This window comes from Manis pentadactyla, chromosome 2 (genome assembly GCF_030020395.1).
Source record: "Manis pentadactyla isolate mManPen7 chromosome 2, mManPen7.hap1, whole genome shotgun sequence".
Taxonomy (NCBI): domain Eukaryota; kingdom Metazoa; phylum Chordata; class Mammalia; order Pholidota; family Manidae; genus Manis; species Manis pentadactyla.
In genome coordinates this window covers 41126870-41143351 of record NC_080020.1, presented here as the reverse complement: position 1 = coordinate 41143351, position 16482 = coordinate 41126870, and the positions used below count along the sequence as shown (strand labels likewise).

The window sequence follows — 16482 nt, the reverse complement described above, 5'->3', positions numbered from 1 at the left end:
ATGAATCCACACTAGGATATTTGCTATTCATCAGTTTCCCCTCTCCCCTGACCAGTAGAATAGCAGCAGTGAAGATAGCAGAAGGTGATTTCTTAAGTTCACAAAGGGATTGGTGTTAGTGCAAAAAGAAAGAGGTCGACAAAGGATTGACAATAACTGAAAACAAGCAGGACTGATGTCCCAGTTTTGTTCAAGTCCTTCTCATCTTGGACACTGAATGTATACCTGCATGTGTAAAAAGGATAACGTCCTCAATCTGCATTTCCCAGGCAGGCTGTATGATCGTCTGATGAGCTGGAGAGATAGATGCCCGTCCAGCTGAGCCCATCTCCAGTTCCCATACATAGCCACAGCTGGACAGCACTCTCCTAGTCACCCTCCTCACAAGGGCAAGCCGTATTTTTAGACTGATGACTCTACCGCACCCGACCATTGTGAAAAAACCTTTCTGCCCTCTGCGAAGATTACTGGTAATGTGGAATAAATACTGGGTGCTAGCATTCTGATCTTTCTGACAGTCAGAGGGCTTCTCACAATGCAGTAGAGAGTATGGGATTTACATAACAACAGACCTGAGTTTGAACTGTGTCTCTGTCACTAATAAGTACACCCTCATACAAGGATCCTCAGAACCTCTGAGCCTCAGTCTTCTTAGCTGTAATATGGGAGCTGGGGCAAAACACCTACCACACAAAACTGATAATAAGGAAAAGTTTTCTGGTACAGTAGGCACACAACAAATCTTAATAATAATTTCTGCTTTCCTTGCTCCACAATCTTGCTTACTGTGGGACTTTTATAATCTGATTATAAGAGAATGATAGATATAGAACTGTCTATAGAACTGTCTAATCAAGAAGATATGCCTTTAAAAGACAAAAGACAACACTAGACAGAATTATAAAACCTTGTGTAAACTTGCTTTGTTTTTATTTTGTTTTACTTTTTTCAAGTTTTCAACTTTGCAATCAGAACCCAGCAAAGCAATATGGTTCTTTGATTTTTCCTTAGAAATTCGGCAGCCTTTATTGTCTTTATATAGTACAACTTTAGCACTTAATTATACTCTACCTTATAATGATTAGGTGTCCTTATAATCAAGTCTGTTTACTCACTTATGCAGTTCTGATCCTTTAATCTCTCTTGAATATTAGTTTTTAATGCTATTAAGAGCCACAGTTTAACAATTTCATTAATAAATAAATTTGTAACATCTTTAACAATTTTCAATTTAATAAATTTAATTGAACAATTTAATAAATTTTAACAATTTTATAAATAAATAAAATTGTAAGATCACTTTCAAGTTTTACCAATGAGTTGAATCTAAACATTAATTTTATAATTAGGAATAGCACAAAATCATAAAAATAAGCCTCCACAGTCAAAGCACAGGGAACTTGTATGCCTTCCCACTGACTAATGGTAAACTCCGGGCAAGTCATTGACCTTCATTTTGGACATGCAGACGAGCTTGCACTTAGGTTAGATATTTGCCTCAGCTACATTTACTTCAAAGATTAGCTAGGGATTCTCTATTATAGTAAGACTATAATAAGACAGCTGTAAACTTTAGGCAAGGGGTGGATATGTTACTTGTTTTGTTATTTCATATCATGTGAATTATAAGTTGAAGAGCCTGCTGCTAGCATAGAAAACAAAAACAGGTATGGCCAGTGTTCATAATACATTTAATACAGTGTGATGATAAAATTGCTAGGCTCCACTGTTAAACTTCTTGGATTTAACATGTGACAGAAACACTTAATAGCCATGTGACCAAGATGAGTTTTAATATTCTATGTTCCTTATAATCCTCTTGAGTAAAACAGGGATAATCACAATATCTAACTCACAGGGCTGTTATAAAGATTACATGGATAGTTCACTTAATGACTGGTACATAGTAAATGTTAGCTATTATTACTTTTTACTGGTGAAATAGAACCACATAAAAATGCACTAATTTCTGAAGTATCAAACCCACCTCATACTTTACTATAGGCATTATGAATACTTGTGAAATGTATAAGTGGAAATGATTTTTTGACCAGTGTATTTCACTCATTAAACATTCAGTAACAAATGATCCATTGCTTTAAAGCAATACGTTTGCCAAATGTTATTATATTAAGTTTAATCTACATTAAGATACACCAAATAAAATACATATTGATTGAAATTAAATACCTTATTAAATTATAATAATGTTAAACAAACACAAATATTCAATTTTTTTCTAAACCATACATTTCTATTAGATTTTACACATGGGATTTCATATAACTACAATGAGATCTATATTTTAAAATTTATTTTAATATTCCTTTATATATCATTGTAAAAAGAAAAACAAATGGTGCTGTTAACTAAAAAAATGAAAAAAGTAGAAGTCATTCAAAACCACATAGGCAGCAATAACTGCTGCTTACATTTTGGTGAGCGTCCTTCTAGACATATCTCTATAAACAAATTCACCTGGAATAGACAAAATTGTGCAAAAATAAGACAATGACATCCATCTATTTTTATTCCAAACCCTTTTCTATAATAGAAATGCACTTTCTAGAGGGTTGACGGCAGGTAACCTGATCCACTTTTGATTCAGATTATTTTAACTTTTCATTTAATGTTTATAGAAAATTTGAGAAACTTAAATATATTAAAAAGTATTATAAAATGAGCAATTTAAACTAAAAAAGTTTTATTGACATCTGGGGAAAAATTTAGGGATGTCTCAATTTGCATCCTTTTAGATGGACTTTTCTACTTTTAAACATTTAATCAGAAAAATTAAGCAAATACCAGACTGCACATTTTGCACAATATGAGTGCCAGAAAATGCAGTTATATAGACAAACCTATAAAAAGCCAGACAATAGGAATAAAACTTACAAGATGTTGTTATCTTCATTCAAGCTACCAGTTCCCTTAATGGAAATTAAGTTTATAGGCTTAAAAGAAATATTAACAATTATCCATTTAGATATAAAGGGAATGATATTACAATGTGAGGAATGGGAGATTAGTAAATGCAAATTAACTGACTTCCTTCTAATGAATAAAAACAAAAATTTCACAGACATAAAAATATGAGCATATTAGTTTCATTCCACACAGCAGAAAATGAAATGACAAGTTCAAATAAATGAGTTTCATAGTACTCAAGCCACTTTGCATTCTACTAATCATATAAGTGTTTAGGTACTTCAGCCTTATTCAAAAAAGGAATATTTTAAGTTCAAATAAAGGATCTGTCTATTACTTAATAAGGAAATTCGATAAAGGCATTTGGATCTTCAATAAAATCATTGTTAACACAGAAAATTATTAATTGGTTCAGATATACTAACACCAGTCAACTAGTATCACTCACTCATTTATATGACAAATATTTGGTCAGGTATCAAGACACTACTTCACGCTCTAGGTTAAGCTGTTCAATAGAGTAGCCACCAGCCACATATGGCTATTGGCTATAGAGCCCTCAAAACATGGCTTTGAGATGTGCTGTAAGTAAAAAAAAAACACATGATGATTTTATAAATTTAATTTAAAAAAGATAAACTATCTCAAGAATACTTTTATATTGGTTACACTTTGAAATGATGATAATTGATACACGGCATTAAATAAAATATATTAACAAAATTAATTTCACCAGCTTCTTTTTACTGCTTTTAATGTGCCTACTAGAACATTTAGAATAGCACATGTAGACTACATTATATTAATTCAGACAGGCCTTCAATAGATGGTAATAGTGGCTAATGAGGAAAACAAATTGTTGTATTCATGTTTGCATGCTTGGGGTTGGGCACTGAGACCATAAAGAACTTGTGTCAGATGCTGAGGAAGATGCATTCAAGTACATGTTGCAAGCTAGCCCTTGAAACATTGCTTTTAATAATAAGCATCAGAAAGACACATCAAAAGTCATGTAATAGCAAAGCTATTACATACAAATAACCTAAAATATAACACCTTTTTATGCAAAGAAATTTCTCTAATAAAATTATGGGTGATCTAATGCATCTCACTTCCTCTATCATAAGGGGAGCATCAGACCAATCTGCTGTGTGGGACCTATAGCTGTGGCTGTGGCTATGCTCCTCAAGCTTCAGAGAAGGAAGGAGGAGTTCATTTCTTATTTGATTTTAACAGCAGATTTGCACAGTGGAGAAAGAGAGTGGCCCATCACAAATGCTATTTGCAATTCATTGATATCCCCAAGGTAGCTAAGTCGGATCTTAGGAGAGAGCCAGGAAGAAAATACTTCCAAACATCCTGAGGCCCCTGAAGCATCCGTAAAGAAGTGAACACCCATTTTAGTTGTGGCAAATAGATTACAGAATGCTCAAATATATGCTAAAGATTAATGAGCAGAGCATAAATTTTGGTGGCTCTGACCAACATCACAAAGAAATTCTGAGCAGCCAAATAGTAACAAAAAGGTATGCTTAGAATAAATTTAAAATAGTGTATCTCCATTTATATAATATGTTTTACTCCCTACAAAACCACTTCAAGCCAAAGAAGTCTCCTTTTCTCCCTATATGGAATCTCTGTATTTTTACTCTTTAGGATAACATTTCAATTAATTTAAATCATTTTCTTGCTCACTTAGAGATTTTCACAATAATCTGTCAAATTCTGGAGTAATTTTGCTCAGAATAAATGGTTTCCATCATAAAGATGCACTAAACCAATCAAAACACAATCATATTTTCAACACTGAAATGTAGGATTTGTGATCCAAAGCTTACATTCAAAGGTTTCAATAAAAGGAGAAAGAAAATTCTACAGAGGTTTAAAACGATACTCTGTGTAATACTAATTCATTAAGCAATTTTGAAAGGGTCAAATCTTATTTTGCTTAAGGGTTATCTTATACAGAAATTGCTGGAGTTTTATAAAAATATGCACTCTTTCTGGGCTCATTTTTCTGAATGAGTAAATATGAGGCCAATTTTATACAGAATCACTTCAACTTGAACTAATAATTGTGTATCACAGCCTAGAATAATGTTTGTTTCAGAGGGATACATAGAAAAAGGAATGCAAAAGAAAACATTAAATCAGTCACTAATTGTAATTAATTCAGAGGTAGTTGAGGTCCATTTTTGTTTACTAAAGTACATAAAATAGTGCTCATATGGAGGCCAAGAGTACAATTTAATAAAAAGAATACTGGGTCATATAAGGACTCTTTATTTGCTGAATAGCTTTAGAATACATTATACCATTTTGAAGACAAACTGATACAAGCAGAAACCATAAGTCTCACCAAAAACTGAGTCTCTTGCTATTTCCTTTACTTTGAGGAATGTACATGAGACCTTTTGAAAAATTTTGAAATCATTAAGAAAAATAAAAAACTTGCCTAAAGACTTCTTGGGATTTGATTGCCACTGAAACATTCTGGGGTATTGAGTTTGCATTGAAACATAAAGAAGAGATGTATAAAATTACAATAATCTCTTCTTTGCTATGGAGAGATAGAGAGCTGACCCATGGCATAAGGTCTTGAAATCACAGAGTTGGACCTTTGTGTATGGTAGCCATCTCTCCTTACCTGATGCCCCAGCCTACTCAGCAGGGTTTGTAATAGTAATCATCCTATGTGACCACTGTCCGTGAGTAAACTAGTTAATGGTTAATGTGATCGCCTCAACTGTCACCTACAATACCCTCAGAGGGACTAGTTCATCACAGTCACTCCCTAACATAGAGGCAGCTGCACCTTTCTATGCCCTCGTGGCCCTGCATTCTCACCACCTAAGGAGGGTAATTCAAGCGAGCATGTGATCAAGTGAGCCAACCCCCTAAAACTTCTATCAACAGTCAGCCACAGGATCCCATCAAAAGCTAGAAAACTACAAAAGAAGCCGAAGAAAACAGCTTAGGGCATTCAGTTCATAAGAACTTGGTTTCCAAATACACCAACACTGGCCAGGGCTGGTCTGGGATAAATTTTCACAGTAAAGACAGAGAAGGAATTTTTCATAAGCAGTAAAATCAATTATCCAGTCTGTGTACAAAAGCTTCTGAAACACCTTAAATTTGCTTTATCAGGGCTCAGTTTGAAATGATCAATTCACTAAAAATCATAATTAATTCCTCTCTTTGCATTAAGAATAACAGCCAGTGGACTTCTATTTATCATCACATTATTAGCCATCATTATGTTTTATCTGAATTTGGCAAAACTAATGAGATTGTATTTCTTTAAAAAAACAATTCATATTTCTCCCCTTCACTCACACTACTCACACACACACACACACACACACACACACACACACACACACTTCCTCCCTCATACCCACATACACACCAACTCACTATAGTCCATTAGAATTAGAAGGGAATTACTCCATGTTGAGTATTTCAGAATAAGAGAGTGAAGGAGGTAGAGAAATGTGGAAATAGCATGTGCTTGCCATATTTTGAAAATTAAAGATCCCAAATACCAAATGTCATATAGATATAATTTTGGATTTTCTAAAAGTACAATCATTAAACAGATTAAGCTGTTAGAATATTAACATAAAAGGTTATGCTCTAAATTTTAGAATAAAAATAATGCCTATTTTCATCGTATTGCTGCCAGATCTAATGGCATCAGTAAAAATTAAGGACACACATTCACAATTTCAGAACTAAAATACTCACTGTATAAGGTGCTAGTAGAAATAATGTCAGTCTTGCAAAAGAAGATACAAAAACAAACTGGTTATTTTACCATGCTAGTCACACCAATATGAACTGTGCCCTTTAAAATATAATTTAGCCTTTAAGTGTAAATATAGCCATACTTGAAATAAGAAATCATCATGATTACTATACTAAAAAAAAAAATACATTTCAAGAAAATCATTATATTAAGTAGCAAGCAAACGCCTTCATCCCGTTTGTTACTCTCCCCCTAATTAATTAAAGATTGGCACAGCCTAAGAACTAAATTTATTTTCAATTAAAATAAGAAGCCCGTATGTCATGGTAATTTTTTGTTACTATTTCTAACGTGCAAAACAAAGGTTTGCTGTTAGCATTGAACATAGCAATCAAAACAAATCCTTTAATTTTCAGTAACTGTAAGGATACTTGAAGAGTTGTTCTCCTAGCAAGGTACTACCTCAATGGCTAATCCTATTAAGAACTGAGCCATGCACTGTGACTAAATCCCCCGGGGAATTTGGGGAATCAAAGGCTTACTGCACACTTAGAAGGCAAGGACTTTTGTAAAGGGCTCTATTATACGAGGAACAAAAGAATACAACTTGTGTACTTAAATATCATCTGCTTTTCCTTCCAAAATACTCCATTTTTAAGTAAAGAGATGTGATTTAAATGTATTTAGAGTTTAGCTTTTGGCACCACTCTCGTTTCTGAGTAGAAGTGCCATCTGCGGGCCCCATGGCTCACGCATAATGATATGCTTACAAGCTGCTTCCCTTTTCTGCACAATGTACCCTTTTCACTTTAACATACATTTTCCATAAATTTTTGAATAACAAATTGGGCTGTGGAAGTTTGTTGAAACGGGACAAGGGAAATGCTGGTAGGCTCAAAAGTGGTGATTTTACTAAAGAAATTGGTGCAGTGGAAAATATCCACTCCACCTGCCCCCTTCCTATCAATACACCTTTCTTGAGCTGTGATCGTTTACAATTGCAAAGGAAACATCTTCCTTCCATATATTCGATCTGTACATTAACTTGGGCAAAGAGCCCACATGCCTGCCATCCATTACACCTGCTGGGTGACAAACAGATGAAAGTCCTCATGCAGACTCCCCGTGTCTGATCTCCTGATATTGCCAGATGTCCCCCATTTACATTCACACATATCCACAGTCATGAATGCAAGTTGCGTGGCTGGTATTTAACAGGGTCAAAAAGTTGAATTCTAATTTAAAATCCTAACAATCCAAAGCTTTCAGTATGTGGAGACACATAAACATGTGTGTGTGTGTGTGTGTGTGTGTGTGTGTGTGTGTGTGTGTGTAAAATATTAGATCTGCTTCAATTTGTCTAACTTTCTAACTTTCTGGCTATTAAGAGAACTGATTTGACTGTAAAGTTGGGAGCTTATACAGATGGGCAGATTTTAAACATATTTTACCCCACTTACCCCACGTGGCTTCTGAATTTTTATTTTAAACAATATAATTTATCCTTATCTGCTATATTCTTAAATATAAGAAGAATAATCTTGATTGTGAACTCCAATTCAATACATTAGTTACTAAAAGGGAGCAATAACAAACATCCCTAGTCTAAAAGCACTCATAAAACTGCTTGCTGATATGATTTAATTAGAGAACAAATCAGATGCACAGGTTTTACTCTAAATCCACTGAACACAAGTCTCCAAGGGTGAGACGCAGGAATTTTAAAACATCCTTGTTAGTTCTTTTGAAACTGCTCCTAAACCTTCAGCTTGGCAATTCCTGGAAATATATTCAGGAACTATTCATGAGAACATGACTTAACAGCTTGACTTTTTGAGACTTTCTTTCCCATTCTTTCTTTTACACAGAAAATATTTACAGTGTGTCTATCCTGTGCCTGGCACTGGGCGCTTGATATACATAGACTCTGTAAGACACAAGGCTTTAGCTCTGGAGAGTCAACACATGGCTTTAAGAAGAGACATGAGGCTGCCTAACACTGTGAAGGCTGAGAGATTTTTCTTCAAGAACTAAAGGGAGTGATGATAATATGGGTGAACGTAGTAACCACATAATACCTTAATAAAAAAAAAAAGAGACATATGTAAAAAACAAAGAACTAAAGGGAGTGAGAAGGCCCTGAGATACTTTCCAGAAATTTGCAGTGTGCCACTTGTCCACCAATTCGACATTTCTAGAAGATAATGGGGAGGAGAAAAACATTAGACTTACCACAGAAGATCTTAATATCTATGCCTGGGAGGGGACCTGGCTTGTTTAGGGGAAGAAGGTTGAATTTAAGCATTAAGGAAGAAACTGGAAAGATTGCACCTTCTTTCTACTTCCTTCCTCTATTTATACTCAGGTACATTTAGATCTTCTCCCTTTTTCTAAGTTCCTCTCCCTCTGCATTGAAAATACATCTCTTCAGAGAAAATATCATTGAGCAGCTGCCCTGGACCTCCAGTCACTATCCCACAATACTTTGTTTTCTTCAACTCACTTATTGCTATGTGAAATTATTGTGTTCATTTGTTTATTCATGTCATCTGTGTCCCTACCTCAGAGCAGAGACCCTGTCATTCATCTGTCACTAGGGCCTAGAACACCTGGCATGAACTGGGTAACCACTACATGTTGAATAAATGAACCAAAAATAGTTATAATGTTTGATCCCCCTACCATTAGGCATGACTTTTTTTCAGTGTATCTTCTTGGACTTACAGTATTACTAACTTTTCCGTTTGAAATCCAACCTGATTATTTTTTATGATTCTTTCTGCCTGTCTGCTATCCAGCTTTTACCCACTGGGGATGCTTACCCTTGTATTCATTTCAGTAGCAGTCCATTTTCATGCAAACCCAATACATCTTCAGCCCATCTCTCACTGTAACTTTAAAATATCCTGGTGGCCCCCAGCAGGCACAGATCCTCAACCTTATTCAAATCTTACCCTCCATACTCAAGAGCAACAGCAACAAAAATCCTCTCAAAGGAAAAGTACTTGAGGATTGTTTCAAGATTAAGGCAACAGAGGATTAAACCCAGACCATCAATTCATTGAATAAGAATAATAAATCAACTGAAATAATTGTTTTAAGGCATTTGGTAACACTGGCAAAATTTTAAATCAGGCTTAAAATTGCTAAGTACCATCAGGCCGCTTTTATTCGAATTTTTTCTCCAGCTGCTCAGCACATCACTGCAATTTCATGGCACCTACTAATAGAAAGTGAGCTCAGATTCTACTGACAGTTTCATGACAAGTCATACTTCACCTTCCATTGTCCAGTCTTCTTAGCTGTTCATTATCTTGACTGCTGTGCCTACGAGATAATGATACACTCTGCTTCTAACCATGACTGTAACACATTTTTGCTCCAGGGTTCCTTTTAATTGAAACACACTTTCTGTATGACTGTTTTTGGTGTAAAAGTAAACATATTTAACACAAGAATTCAGTTTGTATTTGCTTCACCAATAGGAGGTGTGCAAAAGTCACCTGCCTCTAGAAAAGTGACTGGATGATCCTTTTGTGACATTCATATTCTTACTCTTTTGTTTCAGTTTCCTTACCATTTGTCATTTCTGGGGATGTGATAATCAATGATTGCTGTGCCATCCTTACCATTTCTCGAGTGTCCCAAATCCATTCAGGAAGTACCGAGCAATGTTTCATCAATCTTTATATATAAAACAGACAGAAAATGTTTTAACTCTGAAAAAGGGGGCCTAATAAACTGTGCCTGTTAATGTATCTGAGCTCACTGTAAATTCCATTGAGTAGCCAGCCATTGACAAGAACAGGATTGTCCAACCTCAGTATCAGTGGCAGCTGCGTTACGGCCAAAACACTGCTTTTGCCTAGCAGACATTCTGAAAATCTGAACTCTTCCAATGAAAAAAACTGAACTCTTTCTGTCAACAAATATATTTCAAAAATAAATATTTGCATAATAAGCATTTATGGTTTATTTTCTCACTGGCTGGAAAAAAAAGGATGATGTGTTACCCATAAAAACCATACTGTCTTAAGCATTGTGCACATATTTATTTTATACCATTTGATTGCTACAATCACATCTATGATATTAGAACCCTCATCATTCACATTTTACAGATGAGAATACCTAGGTACAGAAATATTAAACATATTGTCCAATGACACATCATACAGCTGGACCTTGAGCCTGGATCTATTTGATGTCAAACCCCAGGTTCTTAGCCACCACTGTACTCTGATGCATAGTCTCTTATAACTGAATTCTTTGGAATTAAAAGATAAGAGCAGTCCAATGAAATAATCTAATGACTGTCACGTATTCTTATGTCAAAAAGTGAATGGATTTATGTCAAGGCAAAGGTAGTAGAAGAATTCTAGGTTAAAACCAGGGTCAAGGGATTTGTAATAAAATTTTTTTTAATTAAGAAAAAAATATTTAAGCATTAACTAATGATCCTTAATCATATTTTGTGATTATCAAGTCTCATGTGTGGCTGGTGTTTGCCTTCAATTATAAATTCCCCTGGAGCAAGACATATGTATATATTTATGTTGGTATCTATAGACATAGTTTATACAATCTATCACAAAATTTGATATTTCATTCAGTGCCTCACCTACAGATTAGTAGAAATATTTGGCAAGAAAATAGCTAAGTATAATCCAGTATTGTACTGGCACTGGTTATATAATAAGATAAATAGGTTTATATGGGGGGTGGGAGCATAATCATCCTTGTTAATATTCTTCCTATTGACCAACATACTATGAATTCTAAAGAGTTGTAAATTAGAGCTCTTGAAATAAACGTTAGAAATTACCACTTATACTCCTAAATGATCCATTTTTATTCTACTAAAGTTAGTATCATACATTTATTTTCATAGCAATAAAATGTTTTAATAATGATGAGCAAATTTCAGTCTTGACTTTTCCTCACTTGTATGCCATATACCCATATTTTGATGACGGGTTATATTAGAAGTCTCCAGACTTTCTCAGTTCACGGTGACCTTAGTATCTCAGTAGTACATTCATTGTGCCCCTGGGCAAGAAAATTTTATAACAGTTCCAGTTCTTAAGTAGGTAGGCCCAAACCACTTAATAGTAGCAATTTATACAGATATTGCTGTCTTTCCTTTAAATATTTAAAATATCTCAGAGGTCCCAAGTGAGTTTGCTGAGGTTTATAAAGTTGTCTCAGACTAGTTTAAGAACTGAAGGACCTATATAGTTTTAAATGGTCCAAAAAGTAAAAGGCAAAAATTTGTATTTTCTAAGAGCAAGAATATACCTAATACCAATAGCTATTTAGACCTTTATTTCTTCTAACACATTTTAATTATCAGAATTTATGTAAATCATCATGTATGTACTACTGATCAATTATCTCCAGATCATCATTCAGCATTGATTTTATCAATCAGGTGGTCAGTCACAAGTATTTATAGAATGCCTGTTACATATCTAAGTCTCTACTCTCAAATAACTTACATCCTATGATTCATCTGCAGATATATCTTAATGTCATGGTTCTCCACATTCTTCTAAAGGAAACCATCTACATGACTCAAATAGGGAGCACCAAGATTATTGTCATTTAACTCTTCTATTTTATTTATTTATTTATTTATTTATTTATTTATTGCACCAAAGTAAAGCAGAGCTTTATTTGATGCAGGTGTGTTTTTCAGGTGTTAGCAGTACTGTACTTGCTAAACGCTCATTGGACAGTAGTGCAACCCTAAGAAAAGGATGGTTAAACTCTTCTCTTTATTTATCTTTATTTGTTGTGATTATTTTTCATTGACCTATGATTAAAATTCTTTTGATGGCTGGCAAGTCTTGAAATTCTGAAAATAAAATACTTAAAACAAAACATTGCTGTCATTTTAAGAACACAGATAGAGGTAGGTACTCAAATAGTTGTAGAATCAATGAAAATTAAAAACTGACTTTGAATTTCTAGTTTCCTATATGGCATATAAGTTGCTTAAAAGTAACCACTCTGTTCTAACAAGTAAAAAGATGAACAAACTTAAAAGTCACAACTCTTCTTAAACATGTCTAAGAGAAGTGAGATCAAAGGGCAAAGCACTGTCCTCAAAAATTAGAGAGACAGACAGGTAGATACAACTTACCAGAGCAAAAACCCACAATCAGAAACCACCATGGGAACTAGTGACAGGGTAAGAAGATCTGAACTGCAATTAACAAATTGCTGGAGGCTAAATGTAGACAAGTCTGAGAAGCACCCAGACTTAAAAATTCAGGAGGCACCCAGCCACAGAGAGTCTCCCATACTTTTTTGAGTTTTACTATAGGATCTCTATCAGGTTTCCATAGTAAATATAGGAGAAAAAACCCTTTGTGCTTCTGTCAAGGGAGAATGAGAGGAACCATTTTGAAATAAGCTAGAATATTCTGAAATTTGTGACAAGTTCTGACGGGCCTCAGGAGAAACTATCACCAGACCTTAACCTGGCAGGGATTTGGATTTATTAGAGCCTAACCTATCTGTAGGAAGGAAAATATCCAATTCCAGTTCCCTCTAGGCTTCCATGTGGAAGAAGAGAAATACCAAACTCCAGCCCTCTCAGGCTCCCATGGGAGGGAAGGGAAATTAAAAAAAAAAAAATAGCCTCCTCCATCCAGCCTGTCTCACATAAGGGGTGGGAGAACTCAGAAGCACTGGTGAAGTCATAATCCAACTCTGCTGAGTCTTAATCACAGGATTATAGAACACGTCCCCTCTTCCATTCTTTCACACTGCATTACTAAAGATCTATTTACCACAATTCCTTTTATCAGTATTTCTTTTCTGTCTTTCAACAAAAAAATTACAAAGCATATTAACAGGCAAAAATCATAGTTTGAAGAGACTGAACAAGCACCAGAACCAAAATCAGATATGGAAGGAATGTTAGAATTATTAGAGCAAGAATTTTTTAAAAATATTATTAATATGCAAAGATTTTTAATGGAAACACAGACAACATGTAAAAATGGATAATGTAAACAGAAAGATGAAAATTCTATGAAATATTTAAAAGGAAATGTTAGAAATAAAAAACACTAACATAACTGAAGAATGCCATTGATGGCTTCATTAGCAGATGAGAAATGACTGAGGAAAGAATTTCTGAACTTGAGGCTGTGGTAATAGAAATTTACCAAAATGAAAAGCAAAGAGTAAACAGACTGTAAAAAAAATAACAGAATATCCCAGAACTGTAGGACAATTACAATAGTTATAACATATATACAATGGGAATAAGAAAAAAAAGAAGAAAGAGAAAAGAGACCAGTGGCAATACTTAAAGCAACAACTGAGAATTTTCCCAAGTTAATGTCAGACAGCAAACCATAGATCAAAGAAACTCAGAGAACACCAGCAGAATAAATGACCAATAAACTACATATATCACATCAGGTTCAAAATTCAGAAACTAAAGATAAAGAAAAAAATCTTAAAAGATTCTAGAGGGGAGGAAAAAAAGGCACTTTACCTATAAAGTAGCAAAAGAATTACATCCAACTTCTTCACAAAACTATATAAGTAGGAAGAGAATAACATTAAGAACTTAATGTTTTTGAGGGGGTAAATACACCAATCTAGAATCTATACTCTGCAAAACTATCCCTCAAAAGTGAAGGGGAAATAAAAACTTTATTAGACAAACAAAAATGGAGAGAATTTGTTACTGGAAGACCTACCTTGCAAGAAATGTTAAAAGTTCTTCAGAGAGAAGGAAAATGATATAGTTTAGAAACTTGAAACTACATAAAAAGAAAAGCATTAGAGAACAAATAAGTGAAAGCAAAGTAAAACTTTCATTTTTCTTATTTTGAATTGATCTAAAAAGCTGCAGGTTGCTCAAAATAATAATAGCAAAAATATATACATTGAGAGACCCTTATGTAAGCTTACCTATAAGTGAAACAAATGAAAGCAATGAATGAATGATACAAGGAAATGGAAGGAGGAATTAGAAATATATTGTTATAAGGTACTCATGCTACTCAAGAAGTGAAAGTATTATTGAAAAGTGGATTTGGATTTCATAAATGTATGATGCAAACTCTAGGGCACTCACTAAGAAAAGTTAAAAAAAAAAAGTGCTAATATGCTAAGAAAGGATAGAAAATGGAATCATATAAATGCCCAATTGTAAAAGGAATATAATGAACAACATTATGTCCCCAAATTTGATAACCTAGATCAAATGGGTCAATCCCTTAAATTCACAAGCTGCCAAAACTTACTCAAGAAAAAATAGACAATCTGAATAGGTATATACCTATTAAATAAATTGAATCTATAATTAATAACCTTTCAAAACAGAAAGCTTTAGACCCTGATGGATTCACTGATAAATTCTACCAAACATTAATGGAAGAAATTATACTACTACTTTACAATCTTTTCTAGAAGATATACGCAGAGAAGATACTTCCTAACTCATTCTATGAGGTCAATACTATCTTAACACTAAAACTAGACAAAGGCATTACAAGAAAAGAAAACTACTGGCCAATATCACTCATGAATACAGATGCAAAAATGTTCAACAGAATATTGGCAAATTGAACCCAAAATGTATAAAAAGAATTATACACCATGATAAAACGGGATTCATCCAAGGTATGCAAGGATGGTTCAACATTCAAAAATACCACACGATCATAACAAAAATGAAGAAAAAGCATTTGACAAAACCCAACCCTAAGTGATAATAAAAGAAAACCTCTCACCAAACTAGGAATATAAAATTTCTACAAAATTCTACAATATATTTACAAAATTATCGATGAGGAATATCTACAAAAAACCTACAATTAGCATCATACTTAATGCTGAGAGACTTGAAGCATTCCCACTAAGATTAGGAACAGAGCAAAGATGTCCCTTCTCACCATTGGTTTTCATCATCATACTAGAAGTCTTAGATGATGCAATAAGACAAGAAAAGGAAATAAAAGTTGTACAGTTTGGAATGGAAGAAATAAAAATGTCCTTGTAGATGACATTATCATCTATGTAGATTGCCCAAAAGAATTTACTAAAGAAAAAAAAGATCCTGGAACTAATAAACATTTATAGCAAGGTTATAGGATACAATGTTAATAAGTAAAAGTCAATCATTTTACTATATACTAGCAATTAACAAGTGAAATTTGAAATTAAAAATACAATACCATTTACATAACCCCTACCCAAAATGAAATACTTAGCTATAAATATAAAAAAATACATATAAGTGATATACAGGGACAACTACAGAGCTCTGATAAAATATATCAAAAAAAAAATGAATGGGAAAATATTACATGTTCACATTTAGGAAGACTCAGTAATGTAAAAGTGTCAGTTCTTTACAAAGTGTCAGTTCTTCTCAACCTGCTCTATGGAGTCAATGGAATCCTAGTGAAAATCTTATTATTACAGTACTCAAGGCAGTGTCATATTAGTAATAGAATAGACAAATATATCAATGAAACACAATAGAAAACCCAAAAATAGACTCACATAAATATAGCAAATTAATCCTTAACAAAGGAGCAAAGAAAATACAGTGAACAGAGATAAATCTCTTCAAAAGTGGCTAGAAGAACTGGACATCACATACAAAAAAATTAATCTAGACACAGACTTTATTCCTTTCAAAAATTAACTAAAAATTATCAGAGACCTAAATATATTACATAAAGCTATAAAACTCCTAGAAGGTAGGATAGACTAAATATAGATGACCTTGGGTATGTCTATGACTTTTTAGAAACAACACCAAAGGCATTATT

At 33.8% G+C, this 16482-nt stretch overlaps 1 protein-coding gene and 1 non-coding gene across 4 annotated transcripts in view; both read right to left on the bottom strand.

Annotated features, from left to right (window-relative positions):
* TENM2 (teneurin transmembrane protein 2) overlaps positions 1-16482 on the bottom strand; it is a 1165071-nt gene that overhangs the window by 1079000 nt on the left and 69589 nt on the right. The window lies entirely within an intron of this gene.
* LOC118912050 (U4atac minor spliceosomal RNA) lies at positions 12315-12440 on the bottom strand. Its single transcript, XR_005024703.2, has one exon. It is a non-coding gene; the product is annotated as a U4atac minor spliceosomal RNA (small nuclear RNA).